Source organism: Panthera leo, chromosome C2, assembly GCF_018350215.1.
Source record: "Panthera leo isolate Ple1 chromosome C2, P.leo_Ple1_pat1.1, whole genome shotgun sequence".
In the NCBI taxonomy this organism is placed as follows: Eukaryota; Metazoa; Chordata; class Mammalia; order Carnivora; family Felidae; genus Panthera; species Panthera leo.
In genome coordinates, this window is record NC_056687.1 from 61,294,987 (window position 1) to 61,310,773 (window position 15,787).

At 38.1% G+C, this 15,787-nt stretch overlaps 1 long non-coding RNA gene and 1 other non-coding gene across 2 annotated transcripts in view; both read right to left on the reverse strand.

Moving 5' to 3' along the window:
- Positions 1–237: 237 nt before the first annotated feature.
- LOC122230046 overlaps positions 238–15,787 on the reverse strand; it is a 115,732-nt gene continuing 100,182 nt past the window's right edge. The window contains exons 4-5 of the long non-coding RNA XR_006207257.1: positions 4,171–4,222; positions 238–560 (exon numbers count right to left, since the gene is read on the reverse strand). This is a non-coding gene — a long non-coding RNA (uncharacterized LOC122230046). The remainder of the gene's footprint in view (positions 561–4,170; positions 4,223–15,787) is intronic.
- TRNAQ-UUG lies at positions 8,685–8,769 on the reverse strand. The gene has a single exon. It is a non-coding gene; the product is annotated as a tRNA-Gln (tRNA).

Below are 15,787 nucleotides of genomic sequence, written 5' to 3' on the forward strand. Positions count from 1 at the left end.
TTTAAGGACTTCTGCATCTATATTTATTTGGAATATTGATTTGTATTTTTCTTTCCTAGTGACACCTCTGGTTTTAGTGTTATGGCAATACTTGCCTCATAGAAGATGTTGAAGGATTTTAAGCAAGACATGGTGCTAAAGCTTAACCTGGTCCTGAATAAAAAATTTTTTTCAGAGAGGTCACTACAGAGCATGGTGTGAATGGATTAGAAGATGCGAGGATGGGAAGGATGAGACTTGGAGTCTGGGAGACCAGAGAGGAGATAATGGAATGATGCAAATTGGACACATTGTGGTGCTGAATAGAAGTTATGGTCATAAGGATTGAGAGAAAGTGCTAAATACAAATCACATTGAGGAGCTATGTGAGAAATCACATTTCTGTATTCTCTAACAAGTCTTTTCTTGGTGTTCAGAGGATAGGTATTCAGGCCTTGGGGTTCTTTTCGTTCTGCTGACACTGCTGCTCTCTTTTTCTTCATGTCACTGGGAAAACTATTCTCTGCCTTTATAACAGCTGAGATCAGATGAATTTTAGGAAAAGAACTTTGCTAAAGGACCTAGGGAAAAAATAAAAGGGAAACAAGATCAAGTATTCAAACATACAAAATGTGCCTCAAAACACCATCATACAAACATTGTAGAGATTTCTGACCATCTAGTAGCTAATTCTTAGCAAGTAAGCAAGCCCAGTTCTAATCTGCACCCTGTATGATGACCTAGCCTAAAGAATCCTCTTTTTCTTCCTGCTCATAACCCCTCTACAGGAGCCCATGTTGAAATAGAACAGATTATCTATAAAAATGAATGAGTGTTACAGGTGCTTGAGTCATCCTTGGTAAAACAATCACACTTTCTGTAAGAGTCCATCATCAGAGAAATAAATTGTTTAGGGGGAGAGATTCACATTTTTTGCCTCCCTCAAATGATGAGGTCACTGAGGAAGTTTTTTCTTTCCTCTGTGGTAGAGTTCACCCTAGAAATTCAGCATCTTGGTAGAGATATCAGCTCTCCTTTGTGTCTCCCAAAGGGCATAGAAGGGCATTTACTCATCCATTCACTAAACTAACTTTTTCTGACAGCTCACTATGCATCTATCAGTAACTTGCCAGGCCCTGGGTTCACAGTAATAAAAAGGCTCATCCGTTATCCCCAAAAGGCAGGAGTTGAGGCAAGCAGGGCAAACACCTCAAGATCCATTGTGGAACAGTGGGTGAGAACACTGATGAAAATTAGCAGAGCACAAAGAGGCAACATCTCAGTTGAAGATGTTGTAAGGGAAGGGTATCTGGGAAGGCTTTTTGGAAGTACTAGTAATTTGTGCTTGAACAATAAGTACTGGTTACCCAGAGGAAGAAAGTGGGGGATATTGGGGAAATAATGGGGGACAATGGGAGAAAATTGGGGATATGTCTGTCAAGGAGAAGCATCAAAATTAAGAAATGAAAAACTACCTGGATTTTTGCATGTATTTGCTTTCAGGATACGTTAAAATTCTTCCAGAAGTTCCCAAAATAGTAAACCAACTAGTCCTCTGATAGACTACTGGAATGAGGCTCACAGATTGCTTGGCAAATAAATTGGCACAAGTTGATTTCTCTCTCTAAACCTTCATTATTTTAACCTTTAAAAGAAAGGAGCTGGACTGTACGAGCTTTACTGTCTTTACATTGTATACTCTTCCTGAGAGAAATATATATACTATATTTATATACATACTATATATAATATTATATTTATATATACAATATATATATAATATTATATTTATATATATTGTATATATAAATATATATAATATATATTTTTCCCCCTATGGAAAGGTAGCTAAGATATCCAGAAAGGAAGTTGCAGTGTGTAACTGGAATTCTGGGATGGCTGGAGAGTCTTTTGGTGTAGGGGAACAGAGTGGACTGGAATAGTAGGTAGATTGGAAAGCAGCACTGTGGCTTCAGCACCACTTCATTGGGAGTGGGTCAGAGGAGGGAGAAAAAGTGAAGATGTGTGTAGTGCACTGGGGTTGCAGGAGATTCAGAAATGAATTTGAAAATCTCAGTTATGAAAGATGCTTATTCTGGAATTTCGAAACTGTGGTTCTTAGTTAGCAGCGGTGTGCTGTGCGTATCTACTCAAGGCACTCATGTCCTTATGTCCCGGACATTTTTCTCTTATTCATTCATTTGTTCATTTGTTTTTTTCATTTGTTTATTCATAAGGAATTCTTCATCTTGTCTCTCCTAATAGTTTTTTCAGAAAGAAAATGCAGAAAGCTCTAACTGCAGAGATGTCATTATTGAGGAGATCCCTTTATGAAAGTGTACTAAATACCAGAAACACAAACCACTGTCCTTTGGACTGAATGCTGCACGTTTGGTCCATAAAACGTATAAAGAACATGAACCATAATTCAAAACCAAGAATTCAAATCTGAATGGTTACCTTATCAAATCAGATTTGACAGCATAAGATCACTAATCTTAATGGCAACAATTAGGTGGACTTGAGTACTATATACCCCCTTCGTAGAGGTGTATGTACTTGGGTCTCAAATGCTTTGTGTTTCAGTTTTTCTGTGTTTATTTTTTATTTTATTTTATTAAAAATTTTTTTTTTAATGTTTTATTTATTTTTGAGAGAGATAGCGTGTGAGCCAGGGAGGGGCAGAGAGAGAGGGAGACACAGAATCTGAAGCAGGCTCCAGGCTCTGACCTGTCAGCACAGAGTCCGATGCAGGGCTCAAACTCACCAATTGTGAGATCATGACCTGAGCTGAAGTTGGATGCCTAACCAACTGAGCCACCCAGAACCCCGTTTTTCTGCCTTTAAATTGGCAGATGATAAGGAGACCTAACTCATAGGATGGTCCTAAGGGTTAAATAAATTAATACATTAATACCCTTCATCCCGTGCCTAGTACAAAGTAAGTGCTATGTCAGTGTTTGCTATGATTATTATTATTATTCCTCCCCAATTAAGCTTAATCTTTACTGCTTGCTATTGTCTTACATCCATCTGGAGTTACTCATTTTTGTTTCCTGCATGGCTCCTAGAAACATTTGTGTTTTGATCCCTGCTGTAGGCTCTTAACATTTGTGGATTTGACATTTGTGATTTTACCCACTCTGTGATTTTAAAGCCACCCAAATATCCATGACTCATTCAGATTGTGATTTTATTGAAGCAAAAATTAGAATCACTCATCTTGAAAGCCTGGTCAGCAGAAGCAAACCACTCAGCCAGTGAGTGGGCCCAGCTCAGCCTCCACGTCTCATGTGGTGCTGTTGTTCTGTTCTATACAGTAACTGTCTCAGGGTCTGCCTAGAAGGGAACATCTATTATAGTATTCATTTCATTTGGCTATCAACGCATGCCCTCTATGCACCTCAGGATCTGTGGGCTTTTTGCTGTGACACAGTGTTATCCTTGCTTCCATAGTAAACACTCTTAACAAAATATTCTGTAGCTCAAAGGATTGGAACACTTGAAAAATACAATTCTGAATACAACTGTGAATAATTTCTGTAAGAAGGAAAAGAGAGGTTCTACAGATTTTGTGCAGCCTCAGCGTTTTTAATGGACATACACCCAGCATAGCAAGAAGAGCATAAAAAATGAATACAAAAAAGAAGATCTGGCACCTGGAAAAATAGTTGAAGAAAGCAAAAGTCCAGTGGGAGCTCACTTTTGGGGGAAGAAAAAAACAACCAAAACTGAGGAGATAGGGGTGGGGTTGAAGGAAGAAAAGTAAGTACAGGCAAGGCCTGCTGCTGCAGGATAAATGTGATAATAAGAGATAGTAAGGAGAAGGCAGAACTTTTTGGCTCAGGTCCTGTGTAACCCGAGGTGTCTAAAAATGGAATAGGTAGCCTGACCAAGTTCTAATTTTTAGACATTGAAAAGTGTTTAAGCAATGGCTGGGAAATCAAAGGTCCACCTGGCCCTTGTTCCTAACTACCTCTTTGCTCAGGGGGGTTAGAGGCATGAGTTCTATACCCCAAGGCCCTGGTATCCTTAGGATGGACGCCATTCTCTTGGATCTGTTGTTTCCTATCTTGTTTCTGCTGCTTTCCCCAGCTCCTTTGGATTGAGGTTTTATTTGCTTGGTTCTTAGACTTAATGTCACCATGGGATGTGATATTTCAGAAGTCTCTTAGGCATATTTTTACCCACCTGGAGTCCAGCCCAGTCTCCTGCCCCTTTCCTGCATCTTGGAACTGCTCGTCTGGAAGGAGAATTTGGAAATATGTTATCATAAATCTAGTTACCAGATGAAGGAATTCACTTTTTTATTCATTTGTATGGCCTATTTTTCTTTTTTATTTGATGATACTGTAAGTAAGTAGGGTATTCAGCTAAATTACCTTTGCAGATAGGTTCATGTCATTGGAAGACTATGATTTTCCAGTGTTTGGAGAAAACAGACATATTTTCCTAATAAGTTCTATGGAGAGGAGAAGATGACTATAGAAATTGCAGACAGAAGGAAAATTATTTTTCTGTTGTCCCTGTCTCCTACTGGAGTTAAGTTTTCTTCCTGTTAGTAAGAAGCTATGCTGCTCTATCTCCACTCCCCTGTGGCAGGTCTTCAAAGGCCAAAAGGACTCTTGCATCTGGCAACAGCATTATGCTGTAGGTGCATTGAAGAGTCCTGATGGTGCTGCTGTTACATTCTTCTTTGGCTTTACAGGCTGAACTGGAGTGCATAGTGGAAATTGGCTCTTAGCTAAATACAGCTGAAGATACTGCTTGACCAGTTCTTGGCTATCCTAATAGCGGTTGCTTGATCACAGGAGTATAATTAAGGTGCCTCTCCACCCAGATGACAGAGTTACCTTTAAAGAATTGGCTAAATATTTCCGTAAATATTGCAAGTTCCAATTCCTCCATCAAAAAGTCATGAAATTCATTAAAATTATTGGAGTGGTCATAATAGGTTACTTGTTATATGTGTGCTTTCAAGATCAGAGAAATATTTCTGAAATCTCACAATGGGGAGTAGGGGAGGCAGAATAGATGGAGGGGGAGAAAAAGCAGAGAAAAGTTCATGTCCTGAAAAAAGTGGAAAATATTTCTAGGGCATGATGCTCCATTGAACATGCTGAACAGACAGTCTTATGAAACTCAGAGGCCAACAGTGGAGTTGTGCCCCACCAAATTGACATTGTGGAAAATCTCTATCTCTCTGTTTTTGAACCTCTGCTGCCATGTACTTCTTGGACTCTACTTCTCTTTCTCTTTCTTCTTCTGTATCCTATAACTTAACATCTGTACATCTGTGCTTCAGTTCATCTCTCTTCTACTATTTCCATATTAGGCCTTCTGCCTCTGTCTTTTCTGTGTGTGTATGGCCACCCCCACCTGTCCTCAGGCATTGACAGGATGGTGTTGACATCCTTTCCCACACACCTCTGCCCACACACTTCCTGCATTTCATGGCTTCCACTGTGCCTTTGTTGGTGTCCTCCTTTGCCAGCACTGACTCAGTGGGGCTTCCTCTGCAATTCAGTGTTGGTGTCTGTTTGTATCAGTGTCATCCTAGTCTGATATGCAAAAAAGCACCACTTAGAGTTGTCCCTACAGAGCAGAAAGCATGGAAAATGGTCTAAGGAAAGAGAAGCAATGCCATCTGACTCTAAATGCAGTAATCAGACTCTTCACCCTCACTGTTCTTAATAAGTACTTGACACATGCAGTCTTCTTAATGAACTCTGGGTTTTCCCCCACATTAAATGTTTCAGTTCAGGAATTTTTAATTTGGGGTTTTTTTTGGGGGAGGGGTTGGTATTATTTGTAAAAATATCCAAATTTTTGATATTTAATTTTAATTGTTTATTCATTTGCTTTTTATTTATTTTTTTAAATGCTTGTTTATTCATTTTTGAGAGAAACAGAGAGAGTAAGCATGCACACTCAGGAAGAGCAGAGACAGAGGGAAACCAGGAATCCCAAGCAGGCTCCACACTGTCAGCACAGAGCCCAACGCAAGGACTCAAACTCACAAACTGTGAGATCATGACCTGACATGAAACCAAGAGTCAAATACATAACCAACTGAGCCACCCAGGTGCCCCTATTCATTTACTTTTTTAAAAAAGACTTTGGAAAGCTGTTCTAGGTTCAAAGAAAAATTGAGAGGAAGATCCAGATATTTCTCAAGTATTCCTCACCCCCCACAAATGCATAGCTTCCTCTATGATCAGTATCCCCCACCAAATGTCTAACTTCTTAAACTTCTTTTGTATGATTTTTCCTATTTGTTTTGGCAGTTATCTTCTAACCTAAAACCTTCTCTGGGATGGGAGGGGTTAGTCCCCTTTGTCTGTTCCACCATAGCAATTTGTTCATATTTCCATTTGTGTCACTTCTCATTTTGTATTATAGGTTTACATGCACCACTTTTTCCTGAAGACAAATTTTTATTTTGGTCAGCTTTGAAAAGATTGTACAGTAACTAAAGAACTGACCCCTCTAAATGTATAGCACAATATAGTCATGCCTATCATCAGAAAGCATCTAATTTGACAGAAATAGAAAATGCCTAGGTCACACAATGCAGAGTTGGGTGAGAGTTGCATAATCTGAGGCAGAGGTTCAGAAATAGAGGGATTACATAAGCAAGAATTTCAGTACCCAAACACTTACAGTAAGTCCGTATAATGCTGCTTGTTAAGGAGCATAACTTTCCCTACCTGGAGCTGTGGTTGTTTCTGAGCACCTTCATGTTTCTTGGTGCCATTCCCACAGGAAGCAGATAAAATCTCGAGAGACTCTTTTCCAGATACTCTGATCTGACTTTTCCTTTCCTCATGCTGACTGCAACAACACTGCTCTGGACACCCACCCCCAAGAAACAGGAAGGGTTCCCAGGGAACTTTGTTCACTGTGATGTATACAACCTTTTGTCTCTGTTGCTCATTCCATTTTGATGTTTGAGAAAGTTTGGGCATAGAACTGGTCATTATCCATGAGTTTTATTTCTTCAGTTCCTCAAACCTAATCCTTATCTTTTTAGACCTGGATTTAAGACAGAATTTAATGAATAGATTTGTCTATTCATTATAATTTGATGTTTTAATTCCCATTATATTCACAGCTCCTGCCCACACCAAGTAAAGAAGATTATATAGGGAGTGTACACCAGTGGGTAGAAATTCTTCCTCATCAAAGTTTTTAGTTTTTACTCTGAGACTAAAGTTGACAATGATATTATGTGTTGCCTATCAACCAATAAAGACTTAACTGATCTGTATTCAAGGTTATACTGGTGAGCAAAATATGATTCCTTCCTTTAAGGAATTATCTGTAACCATGTTAGGAAAAGAGAACAGTAGATGGGGGGAGGAGATTAAGGTAATCTATGTGATCTGTACAATGTATACAAATACTGTAAAAGGTAATGTGTGAGAAGAGTCAGTGCAGGCTAGACCAGTGTAGAACATTTCCTGGGAAAAGTTGTTGTAAATGATGAACAGAAGCAAACATTAACCTGTGTACTGGTCTTATACTTCCATTGGTTTTCTAATTGTAGGTCGTGAGGACAAATAGCATGAAACAGAAAGAATGACAGCGCAACATAATTCATATGCTTGAGGGAACTATATAACTAGATGGTCAAGATGAAGAGCACAGGCTTAGAGGAAGAGATTGGCCAGCAGCACATGGGCTGCTGTCCAATGTTCTGAACCATAGTTGGTTTTTGTTTTGTTTTGTTTGTTTTTTCTCCTAACCCTGGCTGATTGGTCTAACTGTCAGGAATGCTGAACCAAGTGTGGACGAGGTATTGATGGGAGAGATGGAAGAAGGGGAAAGAGAGGGAGCATAAAATAAGAGATTTTTTTCGGTGGTATTGCCATTGAGAACTATGACAGTTTTCAAACAATTTCAGATATAGGAAAAGAAACCACAAGTATACTCAGACAAAATAATGGATAACTGTATTCGTTTTCTATTGCTGTACAACAAATTCCCACAAAGTTAGTGGCTTATAAGCAACACACAGTTATTATCTCACAGTTTTTGTGGGTCAGAATTCTGGGCCTTGGTTAGCTAGGTCTTTTCTCAGGGTCTCATGAGGCAGAAATCAAGGTGTTGACTGGGTTATATTCTTTTCTGGAGCTTGGAGTCTTCATGCTTATGTATCTTTTGGAAGAATATAAACTTGTGCTTTTTTTTGCGGTTTGTAGGACTGAGACCCCTGCATTCCTGCAGGCTCTTACCCAAAGGCCACTCTCAGATTCTAGAAGCCACTCACACTTCCCTGTCAAATAGCCTCCTCCACAGGTCCTTCAAATCTCTATAACTTTGAAAAGGACCTAGTGTCCTTTAAAAGCTTATCTTATTGGGTCAGGCACATTCAAGTAATTTTTTGATTAAAGTCCACTGATAAGTAACTTAATCATAGGGATGATATCCCATCATATTCACAGGTTCTACCTTCACTCAAGGGGAGAGAATTATACAGGGAGTGCATACAAGGGTGGAGGAATCTTCAGTGGTCATTTTAGAATTCTGCCAACTACAATAAGCAAAGGAAGAATGAACTTGCACAACAATTTCTATATGAGGATTCTTTAATTTTTTTTTAACATTTATTTATTTTTGAGAGAGAGAGAGAGAGAGTGCAAGCAGGAGAGAGGCAGACACAGAATCTGAAGCAGGCTCCAGGCTCCGAGCTGTCAGCACAGAGCCCGACGTGGGGCTCGAACCCACAAGCCGTGAGATCATGACCTGAGCCAAAGTCAGACGCTTAACCAACTGAGCTACCCAGGCGCCCCTATATTAGGATTCTTTAGATTGTAAGTAACTATGTTAAATTTAAATGATTTAAAGTAAAGAGGAATTCATTGGCCATATATTAGACTATTTTGCAGATTTCAAGCAAAAATTGGGTAAGTAGCTATTGGGAGGAGTGGGTTCTAGGGAAGCTCTAGAGACCTTAGTTAATGGACCACTTCTTCAAAGCACCAATACCTGCCCAAGGTAATTCTGCCTCTTCAGCTGAAAAGTATGAATGCTTGCTAGGTAATTTAGGGATAGAGGTTTGCTAGATTAATCAAATACAACTGGATATCGGATCTCAGAGTATAGATATAGTTTATAGAAACTACTTCTGTATATTGGATATGGTTATCAAAGAAATAGTAATCAATGTCAACTGTGAAGCTACCCCAAAGGGAGTATTTGCCAGAAGTGAGGCAAAATGATGCAGTGTTGACATATTGACAATTAATGTGTAGATAGCACAAAAAATGTCAGCCAGGTAGAAGTGGTGTGATCAAAGTATTGTTGGTTAAGTTATATTAAAATACTCAAAATTTTTCAGTGTTATAAATTTTTCTGTTTTGATTAAACTGTTGCATTTTGGGGAGGACCTAGGTTGCTCAGTCAGTTAAGCATCTGACTCTTGATATTCACTCAGGTCATGAACTCACAGTTTGTGAGTTCAAAACCCCTTGTCGGGCTCTGTGCTGGCAGCGTGGAGCCTGCTTGGGATTCTCTGTCTGCCTCTCTCTCTGCCCCTCCCCTGCTTGCTCATGCTCTCTCTCTGTCTCTGTCTTTGTCTCTCTCTCTCTCACAAAAGTAAATAAATAAAACTTTAGGGAAAAAAACCTGTTGCCTTCTTAAATGATGCAATTTAAAGAATATTTAGCCACAGTCTATATAGTTTTATTCATTTTCAATAGTTTAAACATGTTTCTAATAATTAGAAAGCATTTCCACCTTGGAAATTTGAAAGTGAGTGAGAAATACTTCTTTTTCCTCAGGATACTTTCACACTATGTCACACTTGTGAGATAGGCTGAAAGGGTTAGACTGGTGGAAGTAATATGAGAGAAGTTTTGGCATTGTGTGCTAATTACAGTTGTCTTTGGAAACACCTCCTCTGCCACCATACTTCAGCTTTTGATATGAGTGGGTTTGATGTTGCAGTTTTTGATTTTCAGAAGCACTACTGGAAAATGACATACATTGTACTTTTGCTGAGATAGGAGTTGGAGATGCGTACTGGGAGATTGAGGTGGAATTGTGAGGTGCTTTGTTAGTGAGTGAGCAGAGCTGACTATATAGATCCTGAAAGTCTTATTTATTTTGTTTCTACTGCTATTATACATTTTTTTTAAGATGGGGGAATTATTTGCAATGGTGGTACTCATCTTAGTTTCATTAAAGTTATAGGGTGTGTTTGTTTTTTAATATAATGATTTTATGTGCAGTTTAATGTTTATATAATATTGAACAGATAAGAAAGCATTTTTCTATATAGGATCTCTCTTGATTCTCACCATAACCCTTTGAGGCAGCCAGGTAGACCCTATTCAGAGGGAAGAACTCAGAAGGGGTTCAAACAGAATATACCAAATTCTGGAGCAGAATCCCTGGTCTTTTGACTTCTATCCCAATACCTTTTTCCTCAATAAAAAGATGCCTTTGTTTCTGTCTGAAGTTGTGACTGCCAGCAAAAATAAAACCCCAGCATTAGCATACCTGTGAGCTCTCGATAAATATTCACTGTGATGTTTTGACCATTTTTTCTCAATTGGGAGTCCACAGATCTTAGTTAAATGTAGAATCATCCTAGTAATGTTCTTCCTCCATGGGCTTTATTTCTAGAAGCTCTTTGAAGCACAAACAAAATAGTCTCATCCATTATAATTATTTTTTAATTTCTTTCCAATATGGGCATCAGGGAGAAAAGACACTGAGCAGTAGAAAAGAAGTGATACAAAGCTAGTGACAGGTTGAGCCTTGGGGAATCCCTGGGAGTCCAACAATGCAAGACACCAGTCTTAATTAACAGAGAAGTGAATTGTACACAGCTATACACAGTTTAGTTGTGTCTTCTATTCCTTTGTTAAAATAAAAATACTAGACATGAGTGTATGTGTGTGGGGGAGTAATAGTGTTGACAAGTTGGTCTGGAAGGGGCAATGATAGATGATGTTTCATATATATATATATATATATATATATATATATATATATATATTAACCTCAACTGCCTTCTGGGCTCATAGTTAGTCTTTTGATTCACAGCTGTGTTCTGCTAGTTGGTTGATGTGCCAGGTGTCTTTTTTATAATTGAAAAACAATGAAATATCAATGCAGCATCTCCTGTTTGTACTATTTAAAGATGCAGTGATGACTATTTAAATATAATGTTGCTCAAGGGCTCTGAGTGGTCCTGAAAGTCTGTTGTGTTCAGGATGTGTATAAATCCTGAAGGTGATATTGCACAGAGAAAAGATTTTTGCCTGGGCAATAAACATATGCTTTAGTGTCCTTTGCATCATCAGATCCTTTGTATTACTGTCCTTCCCCTCATATCCTCTCTTTACCACATTTGGTGTATATTTCGAAAAAAGGACTCTCCTTTTGAGGTGATTTTTGTGATTTAGAGAAACTGTATCTTTGATACTTTTTTTAATCTCTCTTTTTAATATTCTTTTAATTTTTGAGTCTTCTTTTTTCTACCAAAATAGCCATTTCCCCCAGATCTATTGAAGAGAAAGATTATCTTGCAAACTAAATCACAATAAAGGGGTAGTAATTTCAGATAAATTTGCATTTAAAAGGGAAGGTTTAAACAACCAAGTTTTCTTGATCACTAGGTTATCCTTTCACAGATGATGAAATGGTTTCAGGAGAGGTCAGGAACTTACACAATTGATAGAGGATGCAGATGAGATTTGTCTTCCTCCAAAATCTGATCTAATTTCATTGCCTAGAAACGCTTGCCATAAAGGGAAGAATTTCTTATAGAGGGAATTATGGAATTTTAATACATAGGGTTGTGAAATCTTGTGAAGAACTCTCAAACCTCTTTGTGTTTACTTATCCTGCTCAAGGAAAACTCTACTGCCCAGAAAAAAAATCTTTGGTTAAAAAAGCAAATCTTGCTTCCCTCTCTTCATTAGGGAGGGCTCATTGAGGGGGAAAAAGACATAGCCTTGAATAGCATCTGTTCTGTGCTGTCCTAGGGTCCTCAGTTTTCTCCTTGCACACATGTCCTCTGGTCCTAAATTTACTGCAGCCTGGAGAGAGTGGCCGTACCTAGCATGGGGGAGTATAAAATAATCTACCACTTACCTTTCTTAGGGAAGCAGAATCACTCTTTACCTGCCCATGAATAGGATTAGGGCTCACTAGGGAGGAATGGTGGGGGATGAAGCTTTGTGCACAGTGCTTCAGAGTGTGGCATCTCCTATCAGCCAGACCCAGGTTTGAGCCCTGACTTTGCCATTTATTAGCTATGGGACTTCAGGCAAATTAATTACTGTTTTCACTTATAAGATGAGATAATATCAGAGCCTACCTCATAGGCTTGTTGGGTGGATTAAATGAGATAATGAATATAGTGTGCCTAACACAGCAGAAGTGTTTAATAAATGTTAGCAAATCTAACAATGCTGATTTAAATAACTTCTGTGTTAGTTCCATGTAATTGTTGCTTTCAGCCATATCACTAATGGTGTGGCCTGCTTCTAAATGGCATGCTCTTATGGGAGAGAAAGAAATGAAAAAGGGATGTGTGTGGAAAGGAGAGGGGTATATCTGGCTAGAAAGCACATAGATGCTAATATAACTGGTGGCCTCAGAAAAGCCTGGATATCCTTCTCTTGAACAAAAACCTCTTAAAGAAATTCTGCTCAGCTGTGCTCTGGGAAGGTGAACACGCTATTTCCTGCAGCCCTGGCTGCTCGCTTCATGTTGTAGGGTTAGCTCAGCCCCACTTTGCCTGTCTCTGCAGGGCTGTCATTGTGTGATTCATAACTCAATATTAACCGCAGACGAGGGAGGAATGGATAGGGGAATTTTCTTTCATGTGACACAAAGTAACTGGGATCAGGGCTTTTCTATAGAAGCATTAATTACCCTTGTCAGTCTAACCAAGAACAAATTTTACTTCAACCAAGGATCATGGTATTTCAATGATATCCAGTGAATGTATGATGAAGGTTTTGCCATTTATCCATGAGTATAATAATATAATAAATGCAGAGTCTCTTGTGATTTATGTTTTCCCCCTTTCTGTTTAAACCAGTATGGTATCTATTAATAATAAATACACAATTCTGGAATGTGAGACAGGAGGAAGGTTATTATTGACAAGACTAGATTATCAGTGTGTAAGTTTTTTTGAGATTTCTCAGATCATTGCTTCTCTTACTCTTTTTTCTTCTCATTTCCCTTCATTGATTGTGGGAACTAATTGAAGATAAGAACTGGAAGGAGCCTGAGAGATTATCTAACCTATCCTAAGAACAAATTGTGAAAGACTAAACTTTGGTGGGTGCCTTTATTAGTTCTTGTCTTTGATAAGGATATTTTACAACTTTGCCAAGATAAAAGTTAACTTCTAAAAAGACTGATAGAATGCAAATAATTCCTGACCATAGAAATGTATCTGATAAAGTGCAACTGATTACTACTCTATGGCTATAGATAAGTTGTACTAGTTTTGCATTTATAAATTCATTTATATATAAATTGCATTTATAAATTCAGCATCTGACTCTGGTTATGTGGCACTTGAGGTCCCTTTTGAATTAGTTGTAATATCTTACTGGTTCCCTCATTAAAATCTGGGACACATGTTTATCTTGTAACTGTATGAGTAACATGATTTTACCTTTTAAAAAATAATGCTTTAATACGATAGATGACAAAACAAACAAAACATGAATTATACAAATATTTTTTCATAGCTGGCCTCAAATCCATGTCTTCTGACCCCAACTCTAGGAACTATAATTTATTCTCTGGATTCTTCCCCAGTCTACTTGCCTCCATTCTACACTTACTCAAATTTTCTTGGTCCTTCAATATCTGACCATGTCTCCATTGTACAATTACTTGATGGCTTCCATATCCACTTGCAACATAGCATGTTTCCCCCAATCACATGTGTAGCAATCACTTGGTTTAAGGTGGTGAGGGTGACTATGGTGTATGCTCTGAGGAGTTCTTGAGATCCTGCTGCCTCATCCTCCCACGCTCCTTCCCCAGACTACTCAAAATACATTTCTTCATCTGACTCTCACTGACACTTGGTGAGTACCAATGAGCATCATTTACTTGGCCAGAAGGTACTTACCCTAAATAAAATATAAATACTCTTGGAAAGAGGAAGTATAGTACTGTATACAGATTAGTTCATTGAATTATTTCCTATTTAAATTCTAGATGAAGAAAGGTTGATACAAGAGAAGACTGGCTGAACGGATGTAGGCATTTGATGTTTGGAGAGAGGCTTGTTTTGTTACACTCATGATCTTTTGATATCTATTCTGTAGTTGTGGTATTGGAGAGAACTGGATTCTACTCTCATGTCTCTTGATCCCTTAATCTTGGTGCCTCTATGTGTATTTCTTCTTTCACACAGCTATACTTAATGGTGAGAGGTTTCCTAAGACTGAAGGTTATGATTGTTGGACTCTCTCAGATTTGTATCTGGGAATTTCAATTCAATTTGCAAAGTCATAGTTGCTTTTTTAAATTTTTTTTGTTTTTGTTTTTTTACCAGTTCTCAGGGGTTATAATATTTAGACCTTTCTCTCTTCTAACCCATTCAGCATTAACACTTTCTTATATTCATCTGTTTAACTTTGGTAACTAACCCTCTCCTATAACCTTTCTTAATGGATCTAGCAATGGTATATTATTACTTCCCTAGATTCCAGGTTTATGTCTAGTCATTGAAACAGGTATCTGTCAGGTTATTTAAAATCAGTTATAATCAACCCTAGTCATACATAGACAAATATTGGTGAAGCTTCACATATGGTATTCTACCACACATTTTGGAGGGCCTTAATTTGTACACACTCTGGCTTTCTGAATATGCTTATACTCTAGTGAATACTTACCTTTCTGTTTTCCAGAGGAATCCTTAAATTTTTTAACTAACTTTCTTCCTTCCCTTTTCTTTATGTTCTTTTTTCTTCTCTCCCTCCTTCCTTCCTTCCCTCATTGACTATTTGCTAAGTTCCTAATGTGCAGCATTTTGCTGGAGACCATGGAATATGCTGTAATACCTAAATTAAACATTTTTCAGTCCAAGATTTAGAGATTACATATACTTAATGTGTACAAAAAGCTCAATTTTGCCTGGAGATGGTTTTTGTTTTGTTTTTGTTTGTTTGTTTGTTTGTTTGTTTTGTAGGGAAATGTGGAGAACATGGTTTGATATGCCTATCATTTAGACAATTTAAACTTTTAATTATTTACTTTTTAAAATATTTATTCTTTTTGAGAGGGAAAGAGAGGGAGAAAGAGGGAGGGAGAGAGAGAGTGCATGAGCGCGAGGGGCAGAGAGAGAGGCAGACAGAAAATCCAAGCAGGCTCTGTGCTGCAGGGCTCAAACTCATGAACTGTGAGATCATGACCTGAGAAGAAATCAAGAGTCAGATGCTTAACCAGTTGAGCCATCCAGGTGCCCCTATCATTTAGAAAATTTAGATAGAAAGGCTATCTTTAGGTTGGATCATGACAAAATGTAACCTTTGAACATGGTTAATGATCACTAGTTTTGGTATTTTTTTTTAAAAAATACTAATGGCTATGATAATGATAATTATATACATTTGGAGGAAGAACCTCTGATATTGATATTTACATATTATGCTCTCCAGAGCAGAACTCAAATTGAGCTATATCAGCTACACTGAACTCTTCCTTTGTAATTGTGGAGAAATTCACAAGCACTACAAGTAAACCTTTGGTAAGTCTTTTCTGTATTTGTGTGTGTGTGTGTGTGTGTGTGTGTGTGTGTGTGAAACTACCCCTT